The sequence below is a fragment of the Stenella coeruleoalba genome, assembly GCF_951394435.1.
Source record: "Stenella coeruleoalba genome assembly, chromosome: 10".
In the NCBI taxonomy this organism is placed as follows: domain Eukaryota; kingdom Metazoa; phylum Chordata; class Mammalia; order Artiodactyla; family Delphinidae; genus Stenella; species Stenella coeruleoalba.
In genome coordinates, this window is record NC_137156.1 from 98651850 (window position 1) to 98678041 (window position 26192).

A 26192-nucleotide genomic window follows, 5' to 3' on the forward strand; every position below is an offset into this window, starting at 1 on the left:
AGACCCTTGCAGCTTGAAGACTTCTTGAGCGACAGAACTGGCAGCAGATAAAGAGGGAAATGGCCGCTTCCCTCCACCAGACCAGGAAGAAGAGGCAGGGAGGTGACCGGCGCTTGGCGAGCTGGTGGGCTCATCATCTCTGAGTTCACAACAAGAAGAGAAAGAAGTGCGGGTCCCCAGTGGCCTGTTAGAGGGTCAGGGCCAGAAGTGGCTGAGAGCTAAACTGGCCAGGATGGCGTGATCCCAGGACTGCGAGAAAGCCCCTCAAAAGTGATTTTGATGGGATGGGATTAAAGCCAACTTTATTTTCCAATCCCCCACAAGGACAGTGTCTTACTATTTTAGTCATAGTAAAAGTCATTCAATGCACACACACAAAATGATATTCCTACTAAGCAAGAAGGAGGGGACATCTAAATAAATTGATGAGCAAGGTCTTCATCAGGTAGAAGCCACCTTTAAAACTGCATTCTCTCAGACACATTTTTAATCTCACCTACCTGGAGAACTTGGTACCGGAATCTGTAAAGAGATTCCTGGGCTGACTCAGGTCCACAGTCGGAATCTCCAAGGAGAGGAGGCTGACGACCTCCTGCCCCACCCCCATCCTGTCCTCTAGAAGCTCTGGAGACTGAGCTGAGCAAATGTTTATTGAGCAGGGGAGAGGAAATGGCAAGCCGGATCCCTCCCATTAAGGGTCTCTAAATGCAGCTGGGAAAACCCAACTCCCCAAATACAAGGCAGGTTGATCAATACACTTGAGTCACAAAATACCACCAACGGAGACTGAACGGGGATTTCCTCTGGGGAAGACAGGAGGGCAGAGAGAACATTCTGCGTATACCCGGTATAGTTCAGGCTCTGTGAGAATCTTTTACACTAACAATCTCCCATGTTTTATTTGTGCAGTTTTAAAACTTAAATGAGAAGGAAAAACACCCAGTGCTGAGGCAGCCAGGGGACGGATGATTAATTCTCAAGACAGCCAGTGAGGAAGACTTCGGAGGTGGAATTTTACAGGGTTTTGAAGAGGACAGATGACAGAAACAATAGCTGAACTCTACTGTGTCGATTACTATTCTTAGTATTTTGAATATACTGATTTCATCCTCCCAACGAGTCTGTCAGGCAGGGGTTTGTTAGCAGACGCTACTGATGCACCACCCTGCCCTCTACCTGGCAGGTACGCCCAGCCCCTTGCTCTCTGGGGTCTGGCTTCTCACACCTGCACCCTTCTCCGGAGGATATGGTCCTTGGACGATGGGAACCACTAGGTAGCAACAGCCTCTATGGTGCAATTCACCCTCCAGGGCTCCCCCAGGGATCAGGCTGAGGGTGGACTTGTCCTGAAACCACATCTTTGCCAAGCACCTTTCCCTTCCCTGTCCTGCCCCACTCCTTCCCCTTCAGGTTTCTCCTGAGAGCACTCTTTCAGTAAATGCCATGCACAAGAATGCCCATCCCAGGCTTTGCTTCTGAGGAGCCAGACCTGAGTTCATTTTCCTATTCCCATTTTGCAGTTGAACAAGCGAGGGCACGGATCAGCTAAGGCAATGATCTAGACAAAGGAAGAGCCAGGCCAGCTGCCTCTTCTCCAGTCCCAGAAGGATTTCTCCAAGGGGACGAGGGGCATGTCAAGGGCATGTCAGAGAGAGAGACGAGAGAGAGAGACGGGGCATGAGAATGTGGGGGTGAGGGGTCTGATGTGCCTGGAGCGTGGGTGTGTCAAGTGAGATGGGGAGGGAGGCAGGAAGGACAGTGGCTGTGCAGCCATGGAAGGGGTTTGGCCCCAGCCAAGGACTCATCCATTCAGTTATCTGGTGTGTGTGCACCAACGGTGAGCCAGGCCCTTGCACGATATGCAGGATTCAGAGATGAATGTGTATGAATCCTCTTCCTCAACAGGGGCTAGTGGAATGGGAAGGGGGTTAAGGAAAGGGGATAGACCCAAACCCAAATGCTCAGGAAAGCAAAATCGGGCAATTGTAGCTGGTTCTGTAGTTAGAGAAGGGAGGCACAGAGTGAGACAGAAGGAGGAAAGAAAGAAATAGGGGAAATGTGTTCAACTCCACCTCTCCATGAAAGAAAATGATGCTTGGGCTGACCGTGAACCAGCATGGCAGGGAGGGACAAGTGTGTTCTTCCGCAGGACTGTGTTTATCAAGATGAAATTCAACACAGACCAAGAGCCTGTTCTGTACTGTGGTTGTGAAGATGCACTCCTTCCAGTTCCCATCGGGGACTCTCCATCTGCCTCGGAAGACAGGGGTTGGATGCAGAACCCTGGGGATTCAGATTAGGCTTAATATACACCAAGGTGGCTGCTGGAAAAGCTAATGCAGTTGGAGGCAGGAAACCCCATCGGGATGGGATCTGCAGCGCAAGCTGGGGAGAGAGAGGAGGGTGCTTAGGCCACACGTATGAACCATGACGTAGCAAAGGGACCAGAAGCATCTGTAGGACTAGGGAGGGTAGGATAGGGCCCCCAGAGGTCAGACTGCAGCCCTGCCAGGATGACCTTCCACCAGAGCTACGATGAAGCCCCTCACAGAGTCAGAAGGTGCAGCAAGTAATCTCTGGGGCTTCCTCCGGCCTGGACCTAGGATGGGATCTAAACCAGACTTTGAAGGATATTAGGACCCCAAGAAGTGAGACCAAGAGGGTGTGGGTGAGGAGAGCTGCCAAGCCTGGGGGAGGGAGGAGGAAGGGCTTCTCTCCTATAAATATGTGGTCTTTAAATGTCATCTTTGGAGAAAATACAGCAACCTTTTGAGGGTGAGAGTCTGTGTGGCATCTGAAAGAGGTGCTGGTAGTGCCCCACTGCAGTCCCCTGGCAAATGAGTGCCAGTCTTTGCAAGAAATTCTGTCTGACCGGGGGAGCATCAGCCCATCCGTGGGGCAAGGCTAGAGAGTCATTCCTCCCAGGAGCAGCCCTCAGCTAGTGGCTGATGGGAGCTGGGGTGTGAGTTCTCCAGCTCCCCCGCCCACTGGGCAGGATAACTCTGAGCTTGCTGGTCTCTAGCAGCAACCAGACCACCTTGGTGGGAGTCAGCTCCAGCAGTCCCAAGGGCAAGCAGCTTGATGATGACCCTTTGCTGGCCTCCTTCTCTTCCCTTCCCTGTCTCACTTCCCTCGCCCCTCCTGGTTTCCTGGAATCACCTCCCACATGAGCTACTTAAGCTTGAATCCTGGTCTCAGTGTCTGTTTGGGGGAACCCAAAGCAGGAGAGCATCACAGTTAAACTTAGGGGCTTTGCAGTCAGAGGACTCAGGTTCAAGCCCCAGTTCTGGCCTTCACCTGGACCAGGTACTTAACTTCTCCAAGCCTCCATCTCCTCATGTTTAAAATGAGGGTGGGGTCATAATTGTACCTGCCTCACAGATTTCATGCGATCATTCATTCATTCCACAAATATTCATTGAGTGCCTACCATGTACCAGGCACTGTTCTACGCTCTAGGGACACAGCAGGGAACAAAACTAAATTTCTGAGCTCATGAAGTTTACCTTATTGAGGAAATCAGATACTAAATAAACATATAATATCAGGCAGTGATAAAAAGCCAAGGAAAAAATAAACCTGGGTAGAGAATGATGGAGGTTATTTTAAATGTAAGTGAATTAAATGAGAGAGTTCACACAGTGTCAAGCGTACTGTGAGGCACACAATAGCCATTCAATAAATGTTTGCTAATAAAATCGTCACCACCATCCCCACCATCACCTTCTCTTCCCACCCACCCCTGCCGTTTGCTCATTGACTCAGATGAGAAATACGTATGGGTCCCTCCTCAGTGCCAGACCCTCTGCGAGGTGCTGGGGATACTTTGGTGAGCAAAACAAACATTATCTTGACTTTTGTGGACTCGTAGTCTAGTGGAGAAGAATAATAACAAAAAACCCCAAATATCACTAGACATTGACATGCTAAAATCACTACTTGTAAGGGAAAATAAAACACACTGCACTATGAGAGAAGGAACGTGAACAGCATTGCAAAGGTCCTGGGGTGGGGTAGGAGAAGGACAAGAGTAAGAATCAGAAAGAAGTTAAGTGTGACTGGAGCAGAGAGAGCAAGAAGGATTGTGAGCAGGAAGAGGTAGGCAGGGGCCAGACCATTCCAAGCCATTCTCCCATTTATCGAATGCCAATCAATATGTCAGTCTCTGTTTTAAGCTCTTTGTATGTATTATCTCATTAAGACTCAAGCAACTCTTTGAGGTGAGTATTTTTATTATAAATCTTATACCCCCAAAACCCTGAAGCTCAGAAAGGCAAAATAACTTGTCAAGGTCGCCCAGTGAGTGGTGAAGTCAGAATTTGAACCCAGATCTCTCTGACTCCAGGGTCAAACTAGAATAACAATCTCCATCTTTATCTTAAAAGGCACAAGAACAGTGATTCAAGATAGTGCCATAGGGGGAAACTGGGTTTCAAAAGGTACGTGGAACCTCTATGATTTCTTGAAATTGCATGCAAATCTACAATTATTTCAAAATAAAGAGTTTAAGGAATTTTTTAAAAAAGCAATAGAGAGCCACTGAGAGTTCTTAAGCAATAAGGTGACCTGATCAAAACAGCATTTTTATAGGATTCCATTGGCTTCCCTGAGGACCAGAGGGGGAAGCAGAGGCACTGAAATGATCCAGGTGAGAGATGATGCTGCCTTGGATCTTGTGTGTGGGAAATACAGGGAATTAAGAGATGTTTGTGAGGTTTATGGTGCCTGGCCGTGGAGCTGGTTTGGTTGGGAGGGAGGTAGAGAGAGAAAACTGTGAGGTTGGTGGAAGATCAGTGACATAGGCTCGGGCCGCAGTTCTCAGCCTGGAGTCTGACTTGCTGGGGACCTGGGGTGCTGTCACTTCCTTGGGGCTCAGTGTTGTCATGGGTAAAATGTGGGGGTGAGCTGCACTAGACAGGCTCAAGGCCACCCCAGCTTGAGAAAATGCCACGCCGTGCTAACCTCTACATCAGGAAAGGGGCCTGGGGACCAAAAAAGCCCCCCAGTGCACACGCTGTCATATTGAACACCATGCCGTTGGTGTTTTCTATGTCTGTGCAGGTGCCCTGCTGGAAATTCAGCTCTCCCTGGGCAGATGGGGCATCACTGTGCCCCTGGCACCTGGTGCAGGGGCTCATGTGGAGGATAGGCTGCAAAACGTTTAACTAGGGTGCACAGCCCTTACAGTGGCCTGATGTTTAAAAAGAGCAGATAGTCATGAACTGGCCCAGACTTAAGGAAGCATCTCTAGGCTCAACAGAAAAGGCTTTTTTCCATCGCACACTTTTCAGTGCAGGGTAGACTCCAAAAGCAGGGCAAAGTGCCCTCCTTGTCATGCTGACAGAAGAAAGAAAAACAGGATTCCAACCCCACTTTCACCACAAAGGGAGGGAACTTCCCACTGGATACAGAAGGGCTGGGTCCATGGGCCAAAGTCCGAAAGGAGAAAGGAAAGGCTAGCCCCCGGGAGCTCTTGAGTGTCCAGGGTCCAAAGAGGAGCATCCAGTCCTAAAAAGACACCCAAGTTCACTGCAGAGTCACCAGCCCAGGTCCTGAGACATCTGGGAGGACTCTGGGAGAAATGCCAGAAGGCTGGAGACAGGGAAATTGTGTCTTGCTTTTCAAACAAGGAAAAATGTGATGTCCAGAAACTACAGCCCTGTATGCTCAAAGGCAATCACTGTGACAAGAGGGACGAATGTGGGTGTCAGTGGCCTGACCTGTGCCAGGCCCCACCCCAAGCACCTTGGGTGGGCAGTTATAGAAGACAAGGCCCTGCTTTTAAGGAGCTTGCAATCTGTTGGGGGTCAGAGACATACAGTACATTAAGATCAGAGGAGACAGGAAGTCCCATTTGTTTAAGGATATCTTGGAAAGCATCATGAGGAGGTGGATTTAAGTTGGATTTATACCGTAAAACCTCAGTCATTAAACCACTGTGACACTGGCAAATAAAGAGGCAGGTGTAACAACAGAACAGAATAGAAAGTCCAGGAATAGGCTCAAATCCATATAGGAAGCTGGTATACGATAAAGGCAACATCTCGAATCAGTGGGGTTCAAATGGACTTATTAATAAATGGCACTGGGACGAATGGGCAATCATTTGGGAAAAGATATGATTAGATCCATACCCTATACTGTATGCCAAATGGATCAAGAAGATTGAAATTCTAACTTAATAACAAAAACATGAACCCATAAATTATCAATATAAAGCTTGGGCAAACTCCTTTAATACTTTGGAGTGGGTAAGGTCTTTCTATCATCCAAAATCCAAAAGTCAGAAAAGATAAGAGTGTTGAATTTAACAAGATAAAAAAATCTTTCCCATTTCTATGTGGGGGAAAATACATAAATGAAATTACAAGAGGCAAATGACAAATTGGGGGAAAAAAGTGTATCTTACATCATGGACAAAGGGTCGATTGCCACAATATATAAAGTGCTTCTAGAAATCAAGATGGAAAAGACCAGCAACGTAATGGAAATGGGCAAAGGACATGAATAGGCAATTCCCCCCAAATAAACCCAAAGGGCTCTTAAACATATGAAAATCTGCTCAATCTCCCTCATAAGAAAATTTTAATTTAAAACTGCACTGATAAACCATTCAAAAGTCTGACGCAAGCTGTAGGCGAAGGTTGGGGGAGCAAATACTCTCGTACATTGCCAGTGGGAGGGCAAATCAGTACAACCCTCTGGAGAGAGGTTTGCACAATCTGTCAAAATGACAAATACAGCTACCCTTTGACCCAGCAATCCACTTGTAGAAATCTGTCCTACGGATACACCAGCCCACACAGGGAACATGTTACTTCTATAGCATTGTCCAGAGCAGCAAAGGGCTGGAATGACCCCAAGTGTCTGTCAGCTGGAGCCGTGGTAAATAACAATGAAACATTTACACAATGCAATAATCTGCAGCTACATAAAGAATGAGGAAGCTCTGTATACAGTCATTGGAAGAGAGTTCCAGGCTAAACTGTGAAATGAAAAGAGCAAGATACAAAACAGTCTGTATCAGTAAATGTAGCACTCGTAAGAAAAAATGGATTTGTTGAGATATAATTTGCTTACCATAAGGTTTATCTGTTTAAAGTGATGATTCAATGGCTTTTAGTATCTTTAAGAGTTGCACAACCATCGCCATAATCTAAACTTTATAACATTTTCATCAAAGTTCCAAAAGGAACTTTAGTACTCTATATTTTGTATAAGAAAAGAGGAGAAACAAGAAAATGGACACGCAGGCACACATATGTACACACACCATACATATCTGCATGTGTTTGCATAATCCTAGAAGGATACACAAGACACTAACACAAGTGTGACTGGGCATTGTAGAGTTGTGTGATGTGGCTGGAACTGAGTGTGCACAGGAGGGGCTGGTGGGAAATGAACCAGAACAGGCTATTTGGGGCCAGATTGTTTAAGGCCTTAAATACCAGGCTAACCAGCTTGGATTTTAGCTTGTCAAAGCCCAGTGCTGTGCAACAGAACTTCTGGCAGTGAGGAAGCATTCTGTATCTGTGCGTTCCAATACGGTAGCCTCACATGGCTCCTGTGCACTTGAGATGTGGCTCATGGGACTGAGGAAGTGCATTGAAAATTTTATTTCACGTTAGTTAACGTACATCTAAATGCCACCTGTGGCTAGGGGCTGCCACACTGCAGGGCACAGCTTAGACTGTGCGGAGCCGTGGAAGGTTCTGCAGGTGGGGAATAACACAGCCTGATTTTAGTTTGAGGGCATGTGTGAAGGATGGATTCCAGGGGAGCCGCTGGAGGTTGAAGACAGCTGAAGGGGAATGGCTACAGCAAGGTCATGCAGAGGGGAGAGAAACTGACCCTGACCTGAACCCAAAGCAGGGGCCCAGGGCTGGATAATAAGGGATGGGTTTGAGAAACTTCTAGAAGGGGATGTGGATAAGACAACAGACGGTGAGGGCGAGAGCAGAGTTGAAGATGACTCTGCAGTTCTAGCTTGAGTAGCTAAGGGGATGGAGAGAACAAGAACGGAGGGATCCTGGTGGGTGGAGTAGGTGTGGGTGGGGCCACCAAGAAGTGCACACTGGGTCTCACAGCCTCAGAACAACCGAGGGCATCCACGTTTAGAATACAACCTCAATTCCCCACAGGGCAGAGGAAGCCACCAAGCTCTGGCCACCGCCCACCTCTCCGCACTCATCTCCCACTTCCCCAGCTTCAGCTCACGCTGACCTCCTCTCTGTTTCCCAACACACCTAACTCCCTCCCACCACAGGGCCTTTGCACGCACTACTCCACTTATCTCAGGGCCTGGCACATAGTAGGACTCAAAACATACTTGGTGATGAATGAAGAAGGCAAAAGGAGGGAGGATAGAGAAAGCGTCTCGGCTCCAGCTTCCCCAAGAGAACTTTCCAGAGACCTGGGGAGGAGTGCTGTGGCCAACACGGTGACCTGTCCTGAGGACTCAGGGGACAGGGTCCTGGTCTTCCCAGCCTCTTGTGGCCAACAGCAGTGACAATCTGGAAAATCAAGTCCACCCCCTGCGGCCCAAAGCCGCTGCTCCTTGCTGAAGAGGGCGGCATGTCATCAGAGTGAGAACTGCACTCCCATCAGAAAGAAGCCCCAAGGACGAGAGGCCAGCGTGAACACTGCATCTTCCAGTGGAAGTGTGGGGGATGAAAGAGAGATTCAGGGCTCTGACACCAGATCACCCTGGTTTGATTCCGGGCTCTGCCTCTGGCCAGCGTGGGAGGCTGATCCTCCGTTTTCTTAACTGAAAACTGGTGGTAATAATACCTGTTTTGCAGGGTGGTTGTTAGACGCGGATACAAAAGGCTTGACACATAGTAAAGCTGCAATAAATGTTATCTATCAGGAAGACTTCATGGCCTGTGAGACCTCAACCCCCTAATAAAAAAAAAAAAAGTCACAGACAGTCCAATGGGGGAGGCGTGAGCACATTCTGCCTAGAAATGACATGTCACAGTCAGAGAGATAATAATTAGCATAATGACAATGATAAATGGCAACTATGTAGCCCTGGTAGTGTGCCAGGCACTGTTTTAAGTGGCTTGCTTTTATCAACTCATTTAATCCTCACAAGATCCCATGTCACAGATGAGGAAACTGAAACATGGAGAGCTTGAGACACTTGCCAGGTTATAGCCTGTAAGCGGCATAATGGTCCCGTCTGTGCGCTCAGCCTAGACTCTCCTGGCTCTCGTGAAACAGGGACTTCAGGAGTAGGACCCGTCTCACCCCTGAACCGGACAACTGGGCCCTCATGGGCGTCAGACATCTGGTCGGTCCAGTTTGTTGGGCGAGAACCAGGTACCGGCCACGTGGTTGGAGCAGGAACGTGGGATCCGCTGATTCAGGGGGAGCCGAGGGCCCAGGCCTCAGAGTGAGAAGGCCTGCTTGGTGGGCAAGACGCCTCCCCTCCGAGCCTCCGTTTCCACACCTGCAGGCAGGGGAAATCGTGCTTACCTTGCAGGGCTGTTGTGAGCACAACATGGGCTTTTCCTGGTAACACACTGAGCATGCTCCGCATGTACCGAGTCCCTCCCCCTTAGGATAAAGCCAGGGTGATGGTATTGGGGTGTCAGGGGCAGGGTGGAGAGAGGAGGAGTTGGGGCAAGGCCTGGAACAGGGCCAGAGCCCAAGCTCTAGGAGGGGAGGGCTCGGGAAAGGGGCTGCCGCAGATGGTGAAATACCCCACCCCATCTCCCTGGGGTGGAGCCTGAGGCTAGGCCCCCTGGGGGAAAACCTTAGGAGGGGAAATGCAAAGTTTACCAACACCTTGATTACAACCACATAAAATTATGTATAAATGTGAAGAACGAGGAGAAAAGATAGAGAACAAAACAGTTTGGGGTTTTGTCTCGTTTTAATTATTTTCCTTTAATACTGTTCTATCCTTTCAAGAAAAGCAAATCAGAAGAGAATGAGTCCTGATGGCCTCTGTCCTCTTGGCCTTCTTCCTGTACTTTCTACCCAAAACAGGCATCTTTCTGTTGACTGTGGACTCAGCAGTCTCCTGAGCTTGAGAGCTGCCAGGGACCAAATCCTGTATTTCTGTGGACTTGCATGATGGAATCTGAGACGTGAGCTACCGTGGGGGATGTGCGGGCTTCACTGCATCATTACCTGTCTGCTGAGCTCCTGGGAACTGGGCCCCATGCTGCTTGGAAGGAAATCCTCTCCTCCAGGTCCAGAGCTCACAGGCCCAAGCGAGACTGAGACCAGCCAGGACGGATAAAGTATGCTACCTTAGGCCAGGACGACCCAAGAGGTTTCTGGAAGGAGGAGAGCTGGAGTTCAATCTTGGGTGAGAAGTAGGAGTTGCACAGGGCCGTGTGCACACGAACGAGTGGGTGGAAGGGTGCGCCAGGCAGCAGGAACAGCAGGAGGGGAGGGAGTGCGGTGCGTGGAGGCGACTCGAGCAACTCAGCGTTTGCAGGATGAAGTGGGAGCTTGTATAACGGGAGATGAAGCACCATTTCCCCTCAGGAGAGGCCTCAGAAGTCCCATGAGGATGGCTGGATTCCATCCCGAGGGTGTCAGGAGCGGTGGGTGGGCTTAAGCAGGCTACGACATGATCAGAGTGAGAGCGATGCATTTCTGGGAGAGCTTCTGCCACTCCACGCCCCCTCCACAACCAGCACACATGCACACCGAGGCCACGTGTGTGGCTGCAGGACCTAAGTCCTGTCCTCCGGGCTTCCACACTTCCCTGGCGATGGCTGCCACCTACGACCTGATGTAACACAACCTGAAAAGTCTTGATGTTCAAGGCTTCAGGTTCTGCGAACCACATCAACGACCTACTTTATATACACTAAGTGAGAAATTTGATCAAACAGGTGCCCCTGTAGATTGTCCCGGGAAAGACGAACGGGGCAGAACTAGGGGGTGTAAGTCTAGGGCCAGGGAGGCAGATGTGGAGTCAGTAGGAAGGTGAACGTTCTCACAGTCAGAGCTGCCTGGTGACCGAATGGTCTTCCTTGAGTCACTCAGCAGAGCTGCTTAACAGAGCTGACTCCCCAGGCTTCCAGACAGGCCTGGGCAGGGCGGCTGTTGACCACGGCTAACACCCACCAGAAGAGAGGATGTGATCGGGACTACGGACAGGGCTCCCCCAGATAAAAATGGATCATCCCTTCCCCGACTCCATTGCTCCATGTCTCCAAACTGTCGTTATTGTTTTCAGAACAGAGCCTCTTAAAGGTTTGTGCGGAGCAGAGAAAGACCTGTCAACAAGTCTGAACGTACTTGTTGAAGGTAGTTTGTTGAAAAGTGAGGCCTCCCCTCTCTCTTTTTTTTTTTTGTTTTGCTTCCTACTGTATATATTTATTATCCCCTCTGGCATTCAACTAGACCAAAAAAGAAGTTGATGGGGGAAAAAAATCCCTCTGCATAACAAGTTCTCTGTGGGGTGGAGGAAATGTGCCTTTCAATACAAAACCTGAGGGCATTCGGAGACAGTCCTCATTGCTCAAAGATGAGGCCAAATCTAAACGACTCTCCGGAGCGTCCAGTACATTGAGTCACATTTGTAAGGCACCTCCTTTCTTCACCTCTCATCGTGCAAGGAGCTGTTTTCCCCAGTCCTGGGCCTCCTTCCCGGACAACACGATGTGAAGCTGGCGGTACACGTAGTCCTCTGGCCGCTGCCCACCCCCATCTGGCCCTCCCCCCGTCTCTCCCGACCCATGTTCCCGAAGAGTCTCAGGTTTCATCCCTTCTTTGCCTTGAATCCCCGGGACGCTTGTGCCCACAGGACATCTGGACCAAGGTGGAGAAAGCACTGGGGTTGGAGTTAAGAAACACATCTGTGTTTGAGTCCTGGTTTTGCTCCTTGGTGGCCGTGTGACCTTGGACAAGTGGTCAACCACACTGAGCCACAGTTTCCTCACCTGCCGAGTGGAGTTACTCATTTCTCCGTCCCTGCGGTGCTGGAGGAGGGTGTGAGGGAGGAGCCGCCAAAGCCTCGGACGGTGCCAGGCACGCTCAGCTGCCCGGTGAGCCTGAGCTGGACCATAAAGGGCCATCTGCGGGTGGAGTCTCGGCTGTGGTGCAGCAGTGGGGAGGCTCCTAAGAGCCCAGGGGGCTCCCTCCATTTGCCCGCCCTCCTTGCCATTGACTTGGGGCTGTGCGACCAGCCCTGGCAGACGAGCCACGGGGATATACGCATTTCTGGGCTGAAAGAGAGAAAAGCTGACGCCCTGCTCCCCTCCTCTTCCCTCTGTGCCACAGGACACTTGTGGGGCCACAGTGGAGATGACAGAACCATGAGGTCCCAGAGTCACCAGATGGGGAAGAGACTTTGCATGAGCAAGAAATACACCTTTTTAATATGAAGCCACTGAGATGTCAGAGGTTCTTCTGCTTCATTAATTAATATACCAGGTAAACCAAGCAACATTTATTGGGCAGTTATCGTACATGATACATGCCAAGCATGGCGCCAGGTGCCAAGGTTACAGCAGTGATCAAAGGGTGTGTACACAGCAGAATCGTGCCTAACGCAGTGGCAGGGGAGACGGGGCCTGGGATGGGCGTGTGACCCAGTCTCCAACTGTCCTTGGATAATCCTAACTGTTGCAATGGTCTAGAAAGCAGAACTCCGTGTGGGTTACTCTTAGGTCCAGTCAAGTTTGCAAACCAGTGAGCCAGACTAGAGGGAAAGACCCTGAACGCAGGGGTCTGGTTGTTCCAAGATTTTGAGGTGACAGTTGCAGCCCTGGAGGTGGCAAGGGCACCGTGTTCCTACCAGTCCGCACCTGTCAGCTCTGTCCTCATACAAAGACCTTCCAGGCATTGCTCGCTCTAATGGATGCTTCTGTGGGTAGAGCTAGGGTGAGCATCTAAATTAAATGAATAGAATGGAATTCCGCACCACTGTCCCTGCCCTCAGAGGATCATAGGACGGGGGGGCGCCTACAAGCAAGATTTGGTGTATTTGGGATGTTTTCACGCAGTGCATTTTCCTCGTGGGGATGGGTGGGTAATCAGCCTTCACCACCGCAGCAGTGCCCTCATCTATCCAATGACCATTTTTCTGAACGCCTACTATGTGCTGGGCCTGTTGTGGGTACCAAGGGATGAAGACAGGAAGGGGAGCATCTTTGAGACCCAGAGGCTCTGCCCTGGGCTCAGGGACAAGCATGAGCTCGGAGCTAAATGACATCCCATTATGCCCCCTCTGTGGGCATGAGAGCATGTAGATGTAGATGGCCCCATGCCATTTTTACTCAGTGCACAGAGTCTACCACCAAACCCAGAAGTGCCTGCCCTGTGCTTGCTTCCTAGTTCCCAAAGAGCTTTTCCAGGGCGAGACTGATGTCTCCATTCTGCAAGCGGGAAGACAGAACTTGGAGAAGTCACACAACCAGTTGAACAGACTGTGAAAACCCAAGTCCACATCTCAATTCCTAACCCAGGCTTCCTTCCAGTCCACCAAGAAGGAAACAAAACCACAAACGCACCTGAACAGAAGAGAGGACAGGCCCCACCTCCAACACTGCAGCGTCCTATTGACACGAAGGAGTGCCCAGCCCTAAATTTAGCAAAGAGAACCACATTCTGGCCTCGGGCCTCCTGTTCCAAAGTGCTGAGGGGGACCGGACTTTTCCCCAAGCATCCCGGAGGCACTGGGACATACGGTACTATTTGCAGCCTGAACACATTAATCATTTAAAGGCCAAGATCCAATCTGGAGAGTGGCTGGGTGTCCACTCATCCACCCTCACAAAGCACACCCCAGATCGATGCTTGCCTCGAGCCAAAATCGGAAACGCAGCCTCGCCACGCAGGCCATTATGGGGAGCAGCTGAAAGCGGAAGGATTCAGAGATCACGGGCTCTGGACGGGGGCCAGCCCTCCGTGGTGACGCCCCACAACAGAGTCCAGCACAGGCAAAGCACCCGCATACCTCAGGCCCATTATCTTGGGCAATCCTCCCAGCAACCCCGAGAGGGGTGAGTCGCACCAGCCCCACGTGCAGATGGGGACACTGAGGTTAAGAGAGGCTGAGTGATTCACGCGGCCACATAACTCGTCAGTGAAGCAGCCGCAACAAACAGGGCTGAGCTCCCCACTGGCTGCTCTGCCCGCAGATCTACGCTCTGTCGTCTTCGGGTTGACCACAAAAGGGCCCATTAGGGACTTCCCTGGTGGCGCAGTGGTTAAGACTCGCGCTCCCAGTGCGGGGGGCGGGTTCTGTCCCTGGCCGGAGAAGTAGATCCCGTATGCATGCCGCGCCTGGGAGTTCACATGCCACAACTGAGGAACCGGCGAGCCACAACTAAGACCCGGTGCAACCAAATAAATAAATATTAAAAAAAAAAAAGGGCCCAACATTGGTGCTCCCTGCACCTGCCCCGTCACCCTCACCCATGGGTCATCAGTTATAACATTGTGATGTGTCCTGCATCACGGGTGGAGCTGCCGAGGCACCGTACGTGTATCTGCAGACCAGTCAATCGCAGAGCCACGAGTTACTGGAGACGTGGGCCCACAGTGAGGTGGCCTCATCCTACCCTGCTCTTCCCAGCTTCCTCAGGTGAGCTGTGAAGCTCCAAGGGGCCAGGCTTTGAGAGAATGGTGGGCACCAGACTGAAAGGCGATTTGGGGCCAAATGTGGGGTCACTGGGGAGAGGCGCCAGTGGGCAGGCCGTGGGCAGCTGGGGTTTGGGAAGAGGGATGTGCTGGTTCTGACTGCGTCCTAGGGAGACCCCGCTGGCTGCACTGCAGGGGGCTTGGTCAAAAGGGACAAGCTGCAGGTGGCGGGAGGGAGGGAGGGAGGGGCAGTAAGAAGCTGGGGCACTCAGCCAGATGGTGTGGCCTGGAGGACAGAGGGTCAAACAGGCTGCACACAGGCGCTAGAGAAAGCACTTGACCACTGAAGGTCTGTATGTGTGGGGAAGGAGTGGGCAGAAGGAGTGGAATACCACGCCAACCTCGGTTCCAACAAAGGAGGAGGAGAAGCACATCCACTTATTCAACGCAGATTTACTGAGCAGCTATTCTGTGTCAGGCCCTGAGGTTAAGGATTTAGTCTAGAACAAGAAGACCCTTAGAGAGCAGTTGGTTCAAACCCAACATCATACAGGGAAACACGGGCTCAGAGAGGGACGGATGTTGATTCAAGCTCACACAGCAAAGGGAACAAACCGGAAGTCACTCAGCTCTCTGGATCCCCAGCCCAAAGCCCTCAATGCCACTCCAATGCATCCTTCTCAACACACTGCCTGGTGCCAGACAAGGATTTCTGGAGGCATTTCTGGGTCTTGGACCCAACCCAGTGGGCTCATTCTTTGCAGCTATCCTGTGTTTACACACAAGCTTACTGCCATCACTCTGCTTCTTGGGTACAAGACGGCTTTGCCCGGAGGTCCCAGACAATCACCTCCCCGACAAAGGATGCCAGCCTTGCTGGGTCCCTGTTCCAGCTCCTCACTGGAGTTTTCTGACCTACCTGCCCTCTGACTCTTCCATTCCTCCCTTGGAGTTGGGCTTCACACCATCTCCCCAAGCTCATTCCAATAACCTCCACAGGACTTTCTCTTGAGTAAATGACCTGGGGGAAAAAAGAGGAAAAGCTGGGCTATTTCACCATCCAGCAAGGTGAACTCAACCAAATTACCTCCTTCAGGCCACAAACAGGTTTCAGCACCTGTGTTTAATGAGGTCTCATTTTTTGAGCCAGAGATCGTGCTCGGATGGCTAGGTACTTCAATGCACTGGGCCTCAGTTTCCTCATCTGTAAAATGAGCACGTCCTGCGGATCCCTGAGTGAGGGTTCAGCCTGGATCCTGGCACAGAGTCAGATCTCAGCAGATGCAGCCATCCCACGACATGCTGGGACCTCTGTGAGACGCAGGCTGCCCGCCAAAAGGCTGGCTGTTTTGCTGGTTCGTGGTGTCATTTCCCACACATTAGCCTAAAAGTCATCCGGGGAGATGGTGAAAATCTACAACCTACAGACTGCTAGAGCATCCTGCCCCCAGAGTCGGGGGTGGGGTCTGGGAACCTGCGCTTTGCCAGCTCCTCCTGGGTGGCTGAGGATGCCAAAGGCCATGTCGTCAAAAGGCACAATGTAGGTCACTGCATCCTCAGGTGACCCCCCTGCAACGATATGGCCTTTGAGAAGCGGATCGTGCCAGCCCGATTCCACATCCTTCCACGATGATGTGACAGGACAGCGAGCTGATGATGTAGGTGGCCTTTGGGACGTGTTCTTCATCTAGCGGGGAGGAAGGAATGAGAGAAGCCGGGACTTCCAGGGCCCTGCAGGTGAAGCACACCTGGGTGCTGGGACACTTCCTTGCTTGTCTCAAGGACAGTTGTGGCTGTGCCTCAATTCCCAGGCCCCATGGGACAGTCATTTCTGTTTAACCCAGCTCCACTTTAGGACCCCCAGATATGTGCTTGGTTTATTCATTCTGTCACTCACTCACTCAATCAACAAACACAACACGAGCCCCTCCTTGGTGCCTGAACTTACATGTGTTTGATGCTGGACTTTATGGCAACAGAAACATCATGACCATCCACTTCTCACTTCTCTGAACCACCTGTAAAAGGGCAAAACAATAACACATACTTTAGAGGGTTGCCGTGAGGATTCAGTGAGATAAGGCACGGGAAACGCTCAGGCCCCCGAGCGCTTCCTGTAGTATGTGCTTCACACGTGCCATCTTATCTGTCCCCTGAACCCCCTCCACTCTCTATATCCCAGGAGCAATGAACTTTCCTCAGGGGCCCTGTTCTCTCTTGCCTCCAGGCCTTTGCAATGCTGTTCCCTCTGCCAGGAACACTCTTCCACTCTCCGAGCTCCCCTTCCACCTACATACACACTACCTGGCTAACCCGTCCTTGAGGTCTCTGATGTCACTTCTTCAAGGGAGCATTCCCTGACTGCTGCCCACCCACCCCCACTCGTTGAGGCCCTCCCCCCGCCATGCATTCCTACAGCACAGTCTTTCTCAACCTCGGCGGCACTTTTGACATTTGGTCTACACAATTCTTAGTTGTGGAGGCTGCCTGTGTGTTATGGGATGTTTATCAGCATCCCCAGCCTCTATCCACAAATGCCAGTAGCACCCCCCAAGCTTTACAACCAAAAGCATCTGTAGACATTTCCAAATGTGCAGTGGGGGAAGCAAGACCCACTGGGTCAGCGCCTTGTTCCTCCACCATGAACACACAGCCTGCAGGTCACTGCGTGTTCAGCATCTGTCCTCCCTGAGAGACTAAGCTTCATGAGGGCAGGAGCTGGGATTGCCCTACCCATCGATGAATCCTCAGCACAGAACTCACTTGCAGGCAAAGTACTGACACTCAAGAAACACTTTTTGAATGGACAGATGGACAGAGAGATGGATGGATGAAGTGATTCACCCAAAGTCGCACTCCTAGCAGACGGCCCTGCTGGACTTTGAACGCATTCTCTGCTGGCGGGGCCGCACTCTTTCTACTTTACTGTCTGGAGCTTTTTTTTTTTTTTTTTTTTTTGCGGTACACGGGCCCCTCACCGCTGCGGCCTCTCCCGTTGCGGAGCACAGGCTCCGGACGCGCAGGCTCAGCGGCCATGGCTCACGGGCCCAGCCGCTCCGCGGCACGTGGGATCTTCCCGGACCGGGGCACAAACCCGTGTCCCCTGCATCAGCAGGTGGACTCCCAACCACTGTGCCACCAGGGAAGCCCTGTCTGGAGCTTTTGATCCTGCAACAGACGCTCCTCTCCAGACCTTAGTAACAGCAGCTCATGCTCATGGAGAGGCCACTACAGGCAGGGCTCTGAGCCGAGCGTTTTTCATGGCTTATCTGGCTAAATCCTCAGCCTGACTCTACGGGGAAGGCACTGTTATAATCTCTATGTACAGATAAAGAAACTGAGTTGCAGACAGGTTAAGTAGTTTTACCAAGTCAGGCAGCCAGGGAAGGGGCAGTGCTGGGAGCTCCCTCTACAGGAGGTGGCTCACAGTCTGGCATCAGGCATCACGAGGCCTCCTGAAATAAGGACCAGCACCCGCCTAGCTCGATTCGCGGCCCAGGCAAAGGGACCTAGAGTGAGCTCATCAAAACTGCTGATGCCGCATTAGGAGTAGTTGCTAATACGTGGGGAGAAAGGAAGGGAACCCTCAGAGAGTGCTCCTGACCAGAGGAAAATCATGATCCTGCAAAACAAAGTACCAAATTCTTGGAGATGGGAAAGTAATGACTTTGACGTTAGTAAAGATGAAAAGGCAATACCAATGGGGGAATGAGCCCAGACACAGAAGCAAACAACCCAAGGGTTATAGACGCTCACAAGCTGAGTCAACAATAGGATGCTGTTGCCATCCCTAAATGGCCCTCATTCCTTCACCCTTTCCGCCAGCAGCACCAAATTTTACTTCCCCTAAAGCCATGCAAAGCTCACTCCCGTTTCATAAACCTTCATGGTTCCCCTTAGCCTTCAGGCCGAGTTCAAATTCATCCCTCCCAATAATCTCAACCCACCCAATCTCTGCAAGCTTAATTCCTTAAGCTACCACATAGACCCTATATTAGGGTTCTCCTGAGAAGTAGGAAAAATATGTATATATACTTAGAGAGAGAGACAGAGAGAAACAGAGAGACAGAGAGAGAGACAGAGAATTCTCCCTTCCCCTGCCTTTGCTCCAGATGCGCAGGCTCAGCGGCCATGGCTCACGGGCCCAGCCGCTCCTCGGCATGTGGGATCGGGGCATGAACCCGTGTCCCCTGCATCAGCAGGGGAACTCTCAACCACTGCGCCACCAGGGAAGCCCCCCCTGCCTTTTTGTTCTATTTGGGCTCTCAAAGGATTGGCTGGTGCCCGCCCACATTGGGGAAGGCAATCTGTTTTACTCAATTCACCAATTCAAATGCTAATCTCTTCTGGAAACAACCTCACAGACACAATCAGAATCCCGTTTTACCAGCCACCTGGGCATTCCTTAGCCCAGGTAAACTGACGCCTCTTGGTACAACCAAGATGGTCTGCATGTTCCTTAAACTGTGATAGATTGTATTTTCCAAAGAGGACCACAACAGTATCTCCCAGCCCACACGCTCTTCTTATAATGTGACGCTGACATTCTTCCCATTGAGAAGCGGGGTTTATGTCCCCTCCCCTTCAAACTAGGTGGGCTTCTCCGACTGTTTTGACCAACGGAGTTCAGCAGAGACAACATTATTTCACTTTGAGGCTTGGTCCTAAAAGGCATTATAGCTTCCACCTGGGTTTCTTTAGACGGTCACCTTTGGAGCCCTTAGCTGCTATGTAAGCCAGCTAGTGGCCCTGAGGCTGCCATGCTGTGAGGAAGCCCAAAGTAGCCCATGCAGACAGTCCACAGGAGAGGCCCTGAGACTGCGTAAATGGAGAGAGAGACAGAGACAGAGAGACAGAGAGAGAAAGGGAGAGGGAGGCTAGCTTCTAGCTGCTCCAGCCCCGGCCCCACTGTCCCAGCTCAGCCACTCTCTCCCTCTCACTGCAACCCTATGAGACACCCCAAACCAGAACCATCTAGCTGGGCCTTTCCTGATTTCCTGACCCACAAAAACCATGAGAGAGAATAAATTAATGGTTACTATTTTAAGCCACTAAATTTGGGGGTGATTTATGATGTGGTAATAGCTAGCCAGAACACTTGCCCTGGCCATTTTCAACTCCACAGCTGTTCTCACTCAATTCCTCCTGCCTGGTACACTCTTTCCTTTTCTTTTTTCCTTTTCATTACTTCTTCATTGGATTCAAGCATCTTTCTTTGAGGCCCAGCTTAGGATACTCCTCTTCCATGCAAACCTCCCTGAATGCTTCCGTTCTTGGCCTCACTCCCTACATTACTCCCTGTGGCACTTACCATCCCTACTGTTCATCTGGCACTTAGCAGATGGATTGCTTTTATAAGCATTGTCTTTCCTGCCCATCTTCAGGGACCAGATCTTTTCTGGCTATCCCCTGAACCCAATATCGAATGAGTCCCATAACCCAATGCTGCCCGTGAGTGAGATGCCCACGCACACTCCTGCATAAGAGCGCCTCTGTGTCCATGGCTGGACTGATGCTTGAAGATCATGGAGAAATCAGGAGAAGCAAAGAAGACCCTTCAGGTGACTAAAGGGGGCGATCCTTTAGATCCTCCAGAGAAAGAGGAAAGAAATGAGGGTCACTTGTCCCAGAGAAGAAGACTACAAAATATCCAGCTGGGTTTCAGCTTGTGGTGAGCTGGGCTGAGGGGGACCGGGTCTTAGAGATAAGTGATGTTATAGCTCCCAGCTACTTAAATAACACAGGGGGCTTGTTAAATTACAGTTTTCTGGGCCTCATCCCAGACTTGTGATGGAGCCTATAATTCTGCATTTTAAAGAAGCATCCCAACTGATTCTTATGATAAGGAAAGTCTCAGAGATATTACTCCATGTTGAGAATACAACGTGTATAAACTAGAGTAAGAGGTGTCAAGCTTTCATTCACTCATTCATTCATTCATTCATCAAGCATTTAATGAGCATCTACTATGGGTCCGGCCACGTGTTAGGTGCAATGGAATGAGTAACAAACAAAACAGACAGTTTCTGCCTTCTGGGAGCCTACAGTTTAGTGGACAAGACTTTAGCGACTTAGTGACATAGATCCATTAATTAATAAGTGCTAAGAAGAAGTCAAGGTTACTATAAGCATGTAAGCAGGAAACCTAAAGAAGAGATTTTTTTTTTCGGTCCATACAGCATCTGTATTTTTTTTTTAAGCACATGACCTAAATTCCACCAATCAAATGCTCCCACTTAGGAGTTTTTATATATGGAGTGAGGGAACAAAGGAGCAGAGAGAGTAGGTGATTCATCCTGAAGGGGCAGGAGGTAAGCACAGATTATCAGGCTAGCAAGCAGAGCTTTCCACAGTAGTTGCATTCTGTACTAGTTATCTACTGCTGCATAACAAATTACCCCAAACTGAGCAGCTTAAAAGAACACACACATTTATGATCTCATTGTTTCTGTGGGTCATGAATCCAGGTACTGTTTAGCTGAGTCCTCTGGCTCAGGGTCTCTCATGAGGCTGCAGTCAAGGTATCAGCCAGGGCCCTAGGCTTCACCAGGAAAAGATCAGCTTCCAGGATCATTCAGGTGCAAGATTTGGTTCCACAGAGGGTGTTGGACGCAGGGCCTTGGTTCCTCAGTGACTGTGGCTTTTCCACGGGGCAGCTCTCAACACAGCATCTGCCTTCCAGCAGAGCAAGCACATGAGAGCAAGAGAGGAATCAGGAGCCTTTTTATAACTGAATGTAAGAATTAACATGCCCTTATCACTTTCTACAGTAATCTATTCATTAGAGGTGAGTCACTAAACCCAGCACACACTCCAGAGGGGAATACACAGGCTTGGATACAAAGAGGTGGGGGTCACTGGGCGCCACTGTATAATCTGCCTACCGCACACCCAATGGATCCTATGATTAGATTTGGGATGTTTCCAGTGTCTTCCTCCCTTGATCCCAGCCCACTCCCAAAGACCCCCTCTCCAGCCTTCCAGGAGATTCCATATACTGCCTGAGGTCCTCTTCTGCTTAATCCTTTCCTGGTGTCTGTCACTGGAAATCAAGTATGTTGACTGAATGGGGATATCCAGGCAGGGGCAAGAATTTGGTGTCCTGTTAGGCAAATGAGTAGAGGGATGCTGTATTGGTTTCTTAACTAAGTACAAAGTACCACACACTGGGGGGCTTAAGCTACAGAATTTTATCCTCTCTCAGTTCTGGGGGATGGAAGTCCAAAACCAAGGCCATGCTCTCTCTGAAATCTGCAGAGGAGAATCCTTCCTTGCCTCCTCCTAGCTTCTGGTGGTTTGCCAGCAAACACTGACATTCCTTGGCTGGCAGCTACAGCACTTCAACCCTAACCCTCATCATCGCATGGCCTTCTCCCCTGTATGTCTGTATCTCTTCTCCTCTTCTTTTAAGGATATATTGGATTAAGGTCCCACCCTACCCCAGTATGACCTCATCTTAACTAATTATATCTACAATGATCCTATTTCCAAATCAGGTCACATTCTGAGGTACTAGGGTTAGAACTCCAATATGTCTTTTGGGGGATACAATTCAATTCATAACAAATGCCAAGACCCAGAAACACAGTAGGTGCTGGGCAAGTATCGATGGAATCAGTGGATGAATAACATTGGCAAAAACGGTTCATCCATCTAATCAACTAATATTTATTGAGCACCTACTATGTGCCAGCCACTGCTCAAGGTGCTGGAGACACAGCAATGACAAAACAAAGTCCCTGCCCCTACTGAGGTTCCATCTAGTGGCAAAGATGGACAGCCAATAAAGAAATATGTGATCTAATGGCAGGGACCATTAGGTGTCACAAGGAAAAATAAAGCAGGAAGAGAGACTCACGGGACAGGGGTGTGGGGAGCAAAGGCCTCTCCATGGAGGTGACATTTGTCTTCATTTTTGAAATCTTGTCCAGAGCTGGGCCCACAACAGCACATGGGAGAAGACAGGGACTGAGTCTCTGGGGCTGAGAGCTGGGTAACTGGGAATTGTGAGGAGGGTGGTAGAGATGGGTCACAGGTTAGGCATGCCTTGACCCAAGAGGAAGGCAGAAGCCCATTTCTCGAAGGGACCACATGATCAGTGTGAATGTAGCAGGATGGTCAGCTTGGGGTCTGGCCCCTCCTGGTGACAGGTTGGGAGGGACTATGGGGCAATAATGATAAAGATGATGATGACGATGATAGTACCTGTAGATTACTCCATGTATTAAACATTTTACATCTTATTTAGTCCTCACAATGACCCTGTTAGTTAGGTGCTATGACCTCTCCCATTCTAAAGATGATGAAATTGAGGCCCAGAACAAAGGAGCAACTTGCCCCATGTCCAACCTATGCCCCAGGCCTCACAGTGGCAGAGGTAAGATTCAACCTCAGGAGAGTCAGACTCCAGAGTCTCAAATGCAGATGTATGTGGGGAGTGCGGGTTAAGAGACTGCAGGTGTGAGCACTGGGAGGCTTCCATAGTAGAGAATTCAGGCACAGTTAGTTTTACCAGTGTTTTGGTTTGCAAGGAGAAGAAACTGAGCTTCACAACCACGGCAGACTGAACAAGAAGCAAAGACTCAGCTTAAGCAGAGCTCACCTCAATTGATCATGTATGTGATCATGGGCAACAACGAAAGGAAACAAATGGAAAGAACAATGTTAGAAGATGTACACTGCTAGATATCAAGATATATGATCAACTTGCAGTAATGGAGACTGTGGTATTAAAACCCAGGTAGGCAAATAGGCCAGTGGAATGGGATAGATCTCAACAAACAGAGCTGGATTAACTGAGTAATCACATGGGGAAAAATGAGCCCAGATGCCTACCTCACACCACAGTCAAAAATTAATTCCAGCTGGACTCTGGATCTAAATGTGAAAGATAAAACAAAGCAGTGTTATTCAAAATAGATAAAAATTAGAAACAACCTAAATTTCCATCAACAGTAGGATAGATAAATAAATTGTGGTATACTCACAAATACTGAATGGAAAACATTTACTACTGCATGCAACAACAATCCCACAACCATAACGTTGAATGAAAGAACTTGGACACAAAAAGATATATCCCACGACTCTACTTATACTAAGTTCAAATAGGCAAACCTAAGATCCAGCCAGGGAAGACCTTCTCACACACAGGGCAACAAGTAGAGTACTCAGAAGGCTATTTCCTTGGTAGTGGGGTCAAATTAGTCCTAGACTAAAGGATGTTCTGTTTCCACACAACAAAGCTTAAAGGTGAGCTGCAGAGGTATCAAACTGTTTCCTGCTAACTTAACTGCATCTCAGAACAAAGCTCAAAAAGATTTAAAGAAAATTCAAGAAATTCGTCACTCAACATTAAATCCACAATAACTTTTTAAAAAAATTACTAGGCATGCAAAGAAGCAGAAAAAATGTGAGCCATACTAAGGAGAAAACTAATCCAACTGAAACAGATCCAGAAATAATGCAGGTGAGAGATTTGGTAGAATAATATTAAAACAGCTATTTGAAAATACTCTGTATGTAACAAGAAGATAAAGGAAAGAATAGGCATGTAAAGGAGAGATATGGAAGATATAAAAACTCCCAAATCAAACATCTAGCGATTAAAAGTAGAATGTCTGGGATATGGATGGGATTTACAGCAAGTTAGTTCCAGCAGAAGAAAATATTAGTGAACTTTATGAATAGCAGTAGAAACTACCCAAAATGAAATACAGGGAGAGAAGAAGGAGGAGGAGGAGAAGGAAGAAGAAGGGGGGGGAAGGGGGGGGAGAATAAAGCACCAGTGAGCTATGAAACAAGGGGCCTAATATTCATACAATTGGAGTCCTCAAAGGAAAGAAAAAAGAGGTTGTTAGAGGGACCAAAAAAAAAAAAAAAGTTCTAAGAAATAATGGTCAAACATTTAAAAATGTTGATGAAAACTATTAATCCACAGATTCAAGAAACTCAACCAACCGCAAGCAAAGGAAACAAAACTACACCATAATCTGACTGCTTAAAACTAGTGATAAAGAGAAAATCTTAAAAGCAGCAGGAGAGAAAGCATACACTGTGTATGGAGAAACAATGGAAAGAAAAGAATAACAGCAGACTTTTCACTGGAAACAATGAAAGCTAGAAGAAAGTGGAACAACATGATTAAAGTACTGAAAGAAAAAATTGTCAACCTATAATTCCATCCACAGTGAAAATGTCTTTCAAAAATGAAGGAGAACAAACAACAAGGGTTGGTGAAGATATGGAAAACTGGTACGTTGCTGATGAGATTGTGAAATGGCACAGGTGCTATGGAAAGAAGTCTGGCGGTTCCTCAAAAGGGTAAATATAGAGCTACTATATGACCCAGCAATTCCACTCCTAGGTATATACCCAGGAGAACTGAAAACAAATTTCCACACAAAAACTTGTACAAGCATGTACATACATAACAGAATTATTTGTAATAGCCAAGAGTGAAAACAGCCCAAATCTTCACCAACTGATGAATAAATAAACAAAATGTGGAATATCCCTATGATGGAATATTTGGCCATGAGAAAAATGAAGTACTGATTCATACTATAACATGGATGGACCTCAAAAACATACTAAATGAAAGAAGTGAGACACAAAATGCCACAGATTATGTGTTTCCAATTATATGAAATGTCCAGAGTGGGCAAATCCATAGACACAGAAAGTAGATCAATAGTTGCTGGGGAGAAGAGGGGAATGAAGAGTGAGTGGGTGAGTGCAAACAGGTATGGGGTTTCTTTTGGGGGGTGATAAAAATGTTCTAAAGGTAGACAGTGGTGATTGTTGAATTGTACAGCAAATTTTACATTTCAAATGGGTGAGTTTTATATGTAAATTATGTTTCAGTGGAGCTGTTATTTTGAAAAAAGACTTTTTTCAGACCCTTTTTTTCAGACTCCATCACAAGCACCTCAAGAAATGTTAAAGGAACTCCCTTAGGTAGAAGGGAAACTATAATCAGATGGAAAATATGGACCCATACAATGGAATGAGGAGTACTGGAGATGAGAAACAGATGGGTTAATAAGAAATATTCTTTAAAAACTCTCTTTAAAAGATAATTAACTGTCTAAGGCAAAAATAATAATTTATTGTGGGTTTACAAAATAAAGTGAATAAAATGCATGGCAGCAATAGCTCAAAAGCCAAGAGGGGGGCAATGAAATGTCCTGTTGTAGATTCTTCCATCCCATGACAAGTGGCATACTTGAATGGAGACTGTGATAAGTTAAAGATGTAGTACATAAACCCGAAATCAACTGCTTAACAATTGGGCATATAATAAGCCAACAAGGGAGATAAAATAGAACCATAAAAATAGTTGATTGGGCAAAAGAAAGAAAAAAACAGAAAAGGGGGGCGGGGAATAAAGAATGGGTAGGACAAATAGAAAGCAACAGCAAAATGGTAGATTTAAACCCAATCTTACCAATAGTCACATAAAATTTAAATAGCATAAGCACCCCAGTTAGGAAGTAGATATTTTCAGACTGGATAAAAAAGCAAGACCCAACCATATGTTGTCTACAGCAACCTACTCTGAATATACAGATACAAATCCGTTTAAAGGGAAAGGACAGGAAAGGATCTACCAAGCAAAGACTTATTTAAAGAGA

The 26192-nt window shown here is 48.6% G+C and overlaps 1 protein-coding gene and 1 pseudogene across 2 annotated transcripts in view; one reads left to right on the plus strand and one right to left on the minus strand.

Moving 5' to 3' along the window:
* The window catches only part of ATP2B2 (ATPase plasma membrane Ca2+ transporting 2), a 402426-nt gene that overhangs the window by 352844 nt on the left and 23390 nt on the right, over nucleotides 1-26192 (minus strand). Inside the window, exons 2-3 of the mRNA XM_079933858.1 lie at nucleotides 16505-16574; nucleotides 15476-15577 (exon numbers count right to left, since the gene is read on the minus strand). The gene's annotated coding sequence lies outside the window, so the exon portion shown is untranslated. The remainder of the gene's footprint in view (nucleotides 1-15475; nucleotides 15578-16504; nucleotides 16575-26192) is intronic.
* LOC307192977 (26S proteasome regulatory subunit 10B-like) overlaps nucleotides 1-26192 on the plus strand; it is an 89886-nt pseudogene that overhangs the window by 10159 nt on the left and 53535 nt on the right. The window lies entirely within an intron of this gene.